Here is a 9,032-nt window from a genome sequence, read left to right as displayed (position 1 = left end):
GTAGTTTTTAACTACTCATAAATAATCTAAAAGAATTTATCATTATTTTAATAGCACAAAATCATGAAAATATCATTTTCTTAATCTCTAGCTCATCAAGCCTAGAGTTTAGCTTTGAATTAAGAGACTATCATTGAGAAGCATCCTTTTCCAAGGGATTTAGCCATAAAGATGGCTATTCTTTTAGAGAGAGAGAGATTTACTTAAAGAAAGCATTTTACAAATAAGCATAAAGATTAACTTTCTCTTAATTAAACATTAAGACTTTAAGGGAAAGCTTGATTTGAATTAGAACAATCATTTAGAAGGCTTCTCCAGCTTGAGAGGGGTTGAGAAGAAGAAAGTTATTGAGAAAATTGGAAAAAACCATAAAAAATCAGTTTTACCTCCAAGTTTGGCTTGATTCTCTAATTGCAGTGAAGCCCCCGACGACCAATCAATTGGTCCACCAAGAGAAGAAGAGCAACTCCAAGGGTTGTTGTAGAGAGAGAGAGAGAGAGAGAGAGAGAGAGAGAGAGAGAGAGAGAGAAGCTCCAAGCTCCCAAGAGAGAGGAAATTTTAAGGGATAATAGAAAATATGATTATTTTAATATAATACTGGCATGGTATAGCTCCAATATGAAAATACAAAGGAATAAGGGTCTATTTATAGGTGAGGGAGGCCACTAACCAAGTCCAACTGGGTTCTAGAATTTCCCAGGTTCAGTTTGCTTTGGACAAGATTTGGACCAGTTTGGCTCCCTTTTTGATTTGGTTTGATCCAGGAGAGAGGAGAGATAAAAATATCACAATTTTTTTTGAATTAAAAACCCTTCCACACATGTGAAAAAGGCACCTACCTCAAGAGTCTCCCTTTCCTTACCAAGGTGTCAAAAATGCATCATTATTCCAAAATATGTCATTTTTTTAGTAATATCTCATAATTTTTAACTAATAAGCCTTGTACTCAGTCAACTCTTCATCTTATGTGAGAATTTACTCATTTTTGGGTATTTTCTTTTATTCTTTTGGATTTATCTCATCCCAACACTTGGATTAATCCCAATTGGCCTATTGGAACCTTAATTGGACCATAATCTAAAAATTTCTAAAAATGTAGACCCTTAGGCTTAGGTCCCTTATACCATTTTTAATTAATTCCTAATGCACATTGGAAAGTTCATTTTGAACTTCTATTTTAGGAAATCCATTTTAGACACTAGAAGGATTTTTATATCCAAAGATATCTCAATTTTGGATTATCTCTCTCTAGATATTTTCTCTCTCTAGGACAAAACAGGGTAGAACAAGATCTTTCTTCTATTTCAAAGAGGGAAATAATTATAAGAACAGAAGGGGAGGTTCTTATACCTTTACTCCTCAAAAGCTGGAGGGAGGAATCTTACACTTCAGATCGTTCCATAGATTTGGGCTACTTTGGAGCAAAGTTCCGATAGGGATTTGGACCTGATAAGAGAGAAAGGAGGAGAGACTTGCAATGTCTCTTGGAACGGGGGCTGTTCCACGAGAAAGGTTGGTTTGGCTTAGTCTTAATCTCTTTTAACTGTATGGGATGGCAACATGGATTTGTGTGCTCGTTCCCCTAAGATGGTCATCCCTAGGTTTCTTAGATATTTGGCCACCATGTTTCCTTGCTAGGGATAGCTACTGTAGTGGAAGCAGCTACATCTGTTAGCCTTTGTGGGGGTGGCTGGTTTGGGAGCTCTCCAGGATATACTTGAGCGTCTTCCCCACAGGGCTCGGATTTGAGACCAATGGGAATGGTTCAAGATAGGATGTAGGAGGCTCATCTTCTATTTGTGCTTGGCATTCCCTGACCAACTCTTAGGCTACCAAGAGTCTCTCTTTTTCCTCTATAGGGTTAGGATATTTAGTGACCTTTTTCAGTAGTTGGTGCATGTCAATAGGTTCTTTGGTGACCTTTTTCAAGAGTTGGTGCATGTCAATAGGTTCTTTGGCTCGGCCGGCAGAGCGTAGCAAGTCTTCTTCTTCAGACGAAGAAGTTGACGTATGAGTTGTCATGCCATCTTCTGAACCACTTTTGATCACCACTCAACTCTCGCCCTTGTCGATCTTTATGGTTTTCTTTCTTGAGTGCCTAGTTGCTCGTGCTTGTTCAAGGGCATTAGCTTGGCCTTGGTCTCGTGAGGTTGATGCCTCCACTGTAGTGTGAGCTGCGGCCCTCTGCCTATTCTGTAGTCTAGTTACAGTGTTAAGTAGGATTACTCTAATGAAACTATCTCTAATGCTCAACAAGTTAAGGCTGGTGCTCAGATTTTCTTCGTGAGCCCTTCATGTTGCTCCGGGTCTTAGTGGACAATCCTTATAAATGTGATCAATACCACACCCAACACACATGGGAGTCAAGGCGAGAACACCTGCAGAGGTACTTGCCATCCCTTTCCTGTTGGGATACTCAGCCACTCGGTGAGGTCCCGCACAGTCATAGCACTATATGGGTGGTCGTTTAACCATCCTATTCATATCTTTGGCCCATGGCATGGGGGCTGCTAATTACACCGGGTCCATTTGGTCTCCCTCCATAACATAGTGACTTAAGGTTTGAGAGGGTGGGCTTGTAGGCTCTTGGATCTCATAAATAGGAACTTTTGGAATTTTTCCCTCATTTCCATCTTCAAAGATTTCCGCCAGGGTTAGTTGATGAGCTGGTGCAACTCTTAGTGAGACGGGGGTTGAGGTGGAAGAACTGGGGGTGGTAAGGGCATTTTTAGCACCTTAAGGATTCCTTTTTGGGCCAATTCTAGGCCAGGTTGAGGTGGGTTATGAAGCGCTGGTGTTGGCAAAGCCAATGGTTGCCTGGGGGGTTAGCTGGCAAGGTCTGAGGTAGAGCTTGAGCTAGAGCATCTTTCTGATGCTAGTAGTTGGAAACCTTATGATGCTAGTAGTTAGAGCATCTTTCTGATGCTAGTTGGAAACCTTATGATTGCCCCATTTTACGCAATATGTACAATAGAGGCTTGGGCGGGGTCTCAGGTGTGGACACTCCGTGCCAGTATGGTTAGCTTGACAGACATGGCACCATACAAGATCCCTCTTTGGATAAAGATGGGTTTGACGTCCCCAATCCTCACCTTGGCCGGCTCTCCATTGTTGGGTCATTTACTGCATTAACGCAAGCGGCCAATTGCTCTACATTTTGTCTTGACATGGACTCCTTACTTTTCCCATCAGGCTTTGTGCTGGTGGTCTTAAAAGAGGCTTCTTATGTGCCCTCATGAAGTTCTCGAAGAACATGCTCCCTTGAAGTTATCCTCAAAATCCATAGCACTCCTGCAGCATTGCTCAAAGGAGTTATGCCCCAAGGCATACAATGAGTTGTGTAAGGTCACGTCATCAAGACCCTCTAGAAATCTCCCTATTAACCTTTTGTTTAGAGAACTTATCTCTGGCACTGCAGCACGAGTGGAGATACCTAACTTTATTAATTTAGTCTCTGATGGTTTCTCCTTCCTTTTGTCTTACATTATGTAGCTCCTCAATTGGGCTGCATCTGGTACCTTGGCTAGAATAACCTACCTTGAAGGCTTCTTTCAAAGCTTCAAAGGTGGCTTTTTTGTCCGTTTCAAGGACCTAAACCATTGGCTAGCTTTTCCATCAAGGGTGAGGCCGAAGGCACTCATCTTGACTTGATCCTCTACATGGCTGAAGGCTTCACAAATTTGATTAAACATTTCCAAATGTGGGATCGTATCTCTAGTCCCATAAAATTTCGTGATAAGCTTTGAGATGTTAACCACTCTAATCTTGGTGCAAGTGCAAGTTGTACTGGTGTTGGAGGTGTGATACCTGCAGCCACTCCCTCCCTATTTCCATGGCCAATCTCAACATTTCTGGTGTCAGCCGTGCCATGGCTGAAGTAGGAGCAGTTTGAGGAAGGGTTGGTGGAGGAGCGGGGCTAGGAGAATAATATACCATTAGAGGCCCTTGTCTAATAGGTGGGTTAGCATGTACCCCTTGTGGTCCCATGTGGTACCCATGATAACTCCTTCTGGTGGGTATTGCTGATATACAGGTGGACCGGGTTGATGTGAAGGGCATGGGTAGACCCTTTCCCTTTGGTGCAACGTTTTTGGTCCTTGAGATGGTGGACCTGGCCCTGGGTTTTGTACCGATCTTTGAGCCCTATACTAATCAGCTATACCTAAAACATGCATGACTCTACAGACTGGTGGTTATGTCTAGGTTTGTTGCCTCTCACTTTGCCCTACTTCTGCTCTAGGATCTAGAGACGGAGTGGACTCGCTTTCTTGGGGTTGTTCCATGCCTCTCACCCTTGGTTATGGTTCTTCCAACTGTGTGTTTTTGTGAGGTCCCCCGCGTGCTCCGGGGCTCCTGCCCCGACGGCGGAAGCGGCGTCGGCCTCTCGCACACGGGGCAGGGTCCACACACTCGGGGCCTTGCCCGCGGATGTCCGGGGACGAGAGGCTAGCCCGAGCGGCCCCTCTGAGACTGGGCTCGGAAGACTCCCCTCACCCAAAAGGCACGAGCGATTCCGCCAATTGGGAAAAATCTTCTAACAGGGAAATTACTCTAACGAGTCAAGTCTTAACTAGATAAACTGATCTGACCAAACCTGAAGTCACATGGTCAGATCAAGAAGAGACTTGCACTTGGTCCATGGAATCACCGCTTTTTTCCTCATTTACGAGGCACAACCGCCGATGATCCCCTCCCACAGAACAAGGTCTTCTCAGGAATTAAAACTAAATAACGTAACTAATTGTATCTAGTTGTTTCTCAGGAATCCTCTTGTAACTCTAACCCCAACCCTCTCCTTAGGAAGACAAATGTACATCTTGCATGGATATAGAGCCTTATACAAAGGACTATTTTTGCAATGCAAACAAACCAAGGAGCCACAATCCCCCAAATTCTATCCAACAATAGGAACCTTTAAAACCCTACCCTTCCATTGGGAATCACTTTGCATCCCAATCCTTCAAAAATAAGAACACAATTTATTCTGACAAAGCAAAACTGGCCCCACAATTTCGCAATCTCACCACTCCTTCAAAAGAAGAGTTATGGGATATCACCTCCTCAGACCAAACATGACCATCAAAATTAACCTGAAGACCAATAGTTATGTTGGGAAGATCAACATGACCATCAAAATTAACCTGAAGACCAATAGTTATGTTGGGAAGATCAACATGGGAAACTCAAACAAAACATATCCATCGTATTAGCTAGAAACCATCAAAAAGGGGGTCTTTGATACTTGCTGAAGAGCCATGTGTAGCACATTCTTAGGATTGATTCCTTTAATTACATCTACTATACTAATAGTAGGTTAGTCAAGCAAGGAGAGGCCCTTGAATATCCATTTGTTTGCATAGAGCCCTATCAACCGATATTGAAAATCAACAACCAAATTGAGTATCCAAAACAAACGCTTTCTCGTGATTTCTAAGTGTAAATGGAACCTCAAAAGAAACATGAAAAAATAACTTTTTTGTGTTTGGCTACAAATGAAAATATTCCTCTATCTCCCTACCCACTATAATACACACTCCATTGGAAGTTATCTTGGACATCAGAACATTAGAGTCCTCTTCATCCAACAATGAAAATGTCTCATAGTTCTCCTTCAATTCTTATCTACACGCTACACACTCACAAAGCGCTATTATATTGGATCAACTTCTTGTAGACTCAAACATGAATATATCATTTAATGCCACCGTTTTCCAAAACATCTTTGTAATAACTATAAGAAAAATCTTTGTAATAACTACAAGATAGTTAGCCGCCGAGGTCAGTTAATGCTCTTATAAATCTTTGTAATAGCTACCAAGAACAATGGGTAAAAATATCGTAATATGTACTGAAAATAACGAGCACAAATTTGATATCATTTAGACTACTAAAAAAAGAGGATCTAAGGAAGCGCGCTCTAATACTAGTCATCAAGACCATTTCAAGGAATGATTAGTATGGAGATGCACTCAAAATTCAAAGAAAATGCCACTTTATTATTGCCCTTTGCATATGTCCCCGGTGTGTGTGAAAATTAGACAAGAACTCTCTATTCTTTTAATAATAACTAGTACTCAACTCGCGCGTTGCTGCGGGATGTAAAAGACATTAAGAAGCGAAACGCAAAAATGGAAGCCTGAATACAAAAGGTCAATCAGAATACAAAGGAATATTTTTTTCTCTTATTTTTGAGAAATCCACGATTTCTTTTCTGTGTGCTCTCCTTAGGCTTAGTTGTGCATGGTTGATATGTAATAGATATAGAGGGTTCATTTGGGGAGGCTAAGTTTGGAGCTAGGGCAATATGATAATGATCTTCCTCCTCTAGGGGTACCTGCGCTTCCTCCACAGCGGATCGGAAAGGTATGATCAAAGCATTACCCTCTCGCAGGAGGCTTTCGGCAGCGAAACCTCCAGGGAAGAGGGGCAGAAACCCCTGGGAGAAATTTAACGGCCGCGTTATGGCTATGGTTATGCTGCTGCATTCACGGTGGCTGTGTTTATGGCTGCATATTAGAGATTATTTATACAAAATCTCCATTAATGTATACACACTTCTGCGCTTGAAACTCTAGCATGCCCATGGTGACTGCCTATGGTCCATGTTATATAAGGAAAACAAACAAGAACAGTGCAGTTATTCTCCCTAGTAGAAGTAGCAAAATCTAATGGAGCTTAACAGTAACGGAGAAAAGAAGAAGCAAAGTTTTTCAGGTACGGCTGTAATTCTGGAGTTTTGAAGAGTTTAAATCATCTGCTTTGCATTGATATGGCTGCATTTAAGTGTGCATATGTGTGTGTTCGAGATGTTAATTATGTACAGACATGTTTTGTTATGTGCAAAGCTTTTGTTGCCTTTTTATGGGTGAAGTGCAAGAGCTGGAATGCTAATAAAAAACGTCTTCCCCAATGTAGTTCCTCCGACAAAACCTGGGTATCTGTGGATGTGTGCTAGAGCAGGTGTTGGGAGTGAGCCTCTCTAAAGCATTCTCTCTTCAAGATTCTAAAAGGTTTTGCTTGAGTCTTTGTCATATTGTGATTTCTTTGTATATTGAATGATGGCTCACTACTGTAAAAAGGGATTTGCCTTGTTATGCGGAGTCTATGGCACATGACATGTCTGTTGACCAACTCTACAATCGTCGATTGATAGAGTGTTCAAGTGGTTGGTTATGTTGATGGCATTGCGGAGGACTAATACATGACAAGTGGCATCCCCTCATGGGTTACTGTCATATGATTGATGTTTGGTTATTTGTTTTGGTATATGGTTTTGTTCTAGGTTGCTTTATGACATTATTCCATCAAGCTTTGTGACACTTAAAATGATTGCACCCTTTGAAAGACTATACCTTGTTCTCTCAAAAGCTCATTTCATATTTTAGAGGTCTTTTCTTAATTGCCTAACAATATGATACACAATGTAGTGGCACAATGGAATCAAATGTGTTTGAGAATTATGTTTAATAATCAATGAGTTAATAGTTTCTGCACCTTTTGCCTCTACCACAGACTCTCCTCCACATCATTATCTGGCTTGTCTCCTTTTGGAGGATCTTCTTTTGTGTGAATTCCCTCATCCTCTCTTGGGAGAGCTTGTTGCAAGTTAGAAGATACCACTACCTCCAATGTGGATCCTACCACAGATGTAGCCACTACTTCCAAGACAATTGGATCACAAGAATTCTCAGCATCACCTTCCATAACTTGCTTTGCATTTTTGCTCTTATGACCTCTTGATGGGTGGGAAACTCTCTTAATACCTCTTCTTATCTTTACTACAATAAAAGCGCAAGAATTAGAATGTATTGAATTCTATTCTTAATCACATAGAGACAACCTAGGGGGTTTCGTCGACGGAACCCCCTTGGGAAAGGTTATTCCTTCAAAGAAAGTTTTTGGGAGCCAGTCCTTCAAAGTTTCACATAAACACACACACATGCATGCATATACACACATTCTATAATGCATGCATAAACACCAACACACACATGGATGCTAATACACACACACACACACACACACACAAGAATCCATCTATAATCCTCTCTTTAGGGAGTTTCGTTAGCAAAACCCCCTTGGGAGAGGTCTTTTCTTCACACAATTTACACACACATGTATGCGATCCATACAACCATCTTTGCATCATCTGATGCCACCAAAAGATCCAAGTGCCCACTATGAATCTCCTCATTGACCTCAATAGCCAAGCAAGGGTGATTTTTGAGTTGTGTCATCTTTGCATCTCTTTCTTCCTTTGACAAGCTATCGGGAAGCTTCTTGCATTGAGATTCATACGCAAAACTCCACTTTCCTACCAACAACACAAGGAAGCTCTCAATACATATATTTGACAAATCCACATGCAAGATACTAAAGAGATGCATAAACTTACCGGGAAAACCATCCTTGGCAAAATGGCATGTGTCCAAGAATACCAAACACGTCTTTCTTGACTAGTTTCTCTCTGGCACACCAACACTTTCATTAGAGTTGTGGGATCACAATGCACCAAAGTACTCACATGAAATAGGTAATGCTTGAGATTAGTCACCACAATGGCTTCCTCATTCGGCCTACAGTCCAACCAAAGTTCAAAACAAAAACATATTCAATGGCTGACTTAGCCTATTATTCAAACCATTTGCACGAATCAAAGAGAATGGCAAGCAACTTATATTCAAACCATTTACAAGAATCAAAGAGAGTTGCAAACAACTTACAAGTTAAGCTTCTTTAAGGCTACAACCACTTTCTCTCTTCCTTGGCCTCCACGGTAATAAATTGAGCAAGCACTCTTATGTGTTTATTGTTGTCATGCTCAAAGATCTCCTTAATACTCTCAACTACGATGAAGTTCTATGATTTCGCTCCCATACAAAGAACATTTTGTTAGACAAATATGCCCACTCCTCATCACCACTTATCTCAGCCTCGAACTTATCATTGATAGCATTCCAATGACGATCCCATCCAACCTTTGTCTCTGGTGTCGCCTCAAAATAACTACGGAGTCTATGGTTTTGATTGTG

Source organism: Cibotium barometz, chromosome 20 (genome assembly GCF_041138505.1).
Source record: "Cibotium barometz isolate CiBa-2024 chromosome 20, ASM4113850v1, whole genome shotgun sequence".
In the NCBI taxonomy this organism is placed as follows: Eukaryota; Viridiplantae; Streptophyta; class Polypodiopsida; order Cyatheales; family Cibotiaceae; genus Cibotium; species Cibotium barometz.
Note: the sequence above shows the minus strand (reverse complement) of the source record.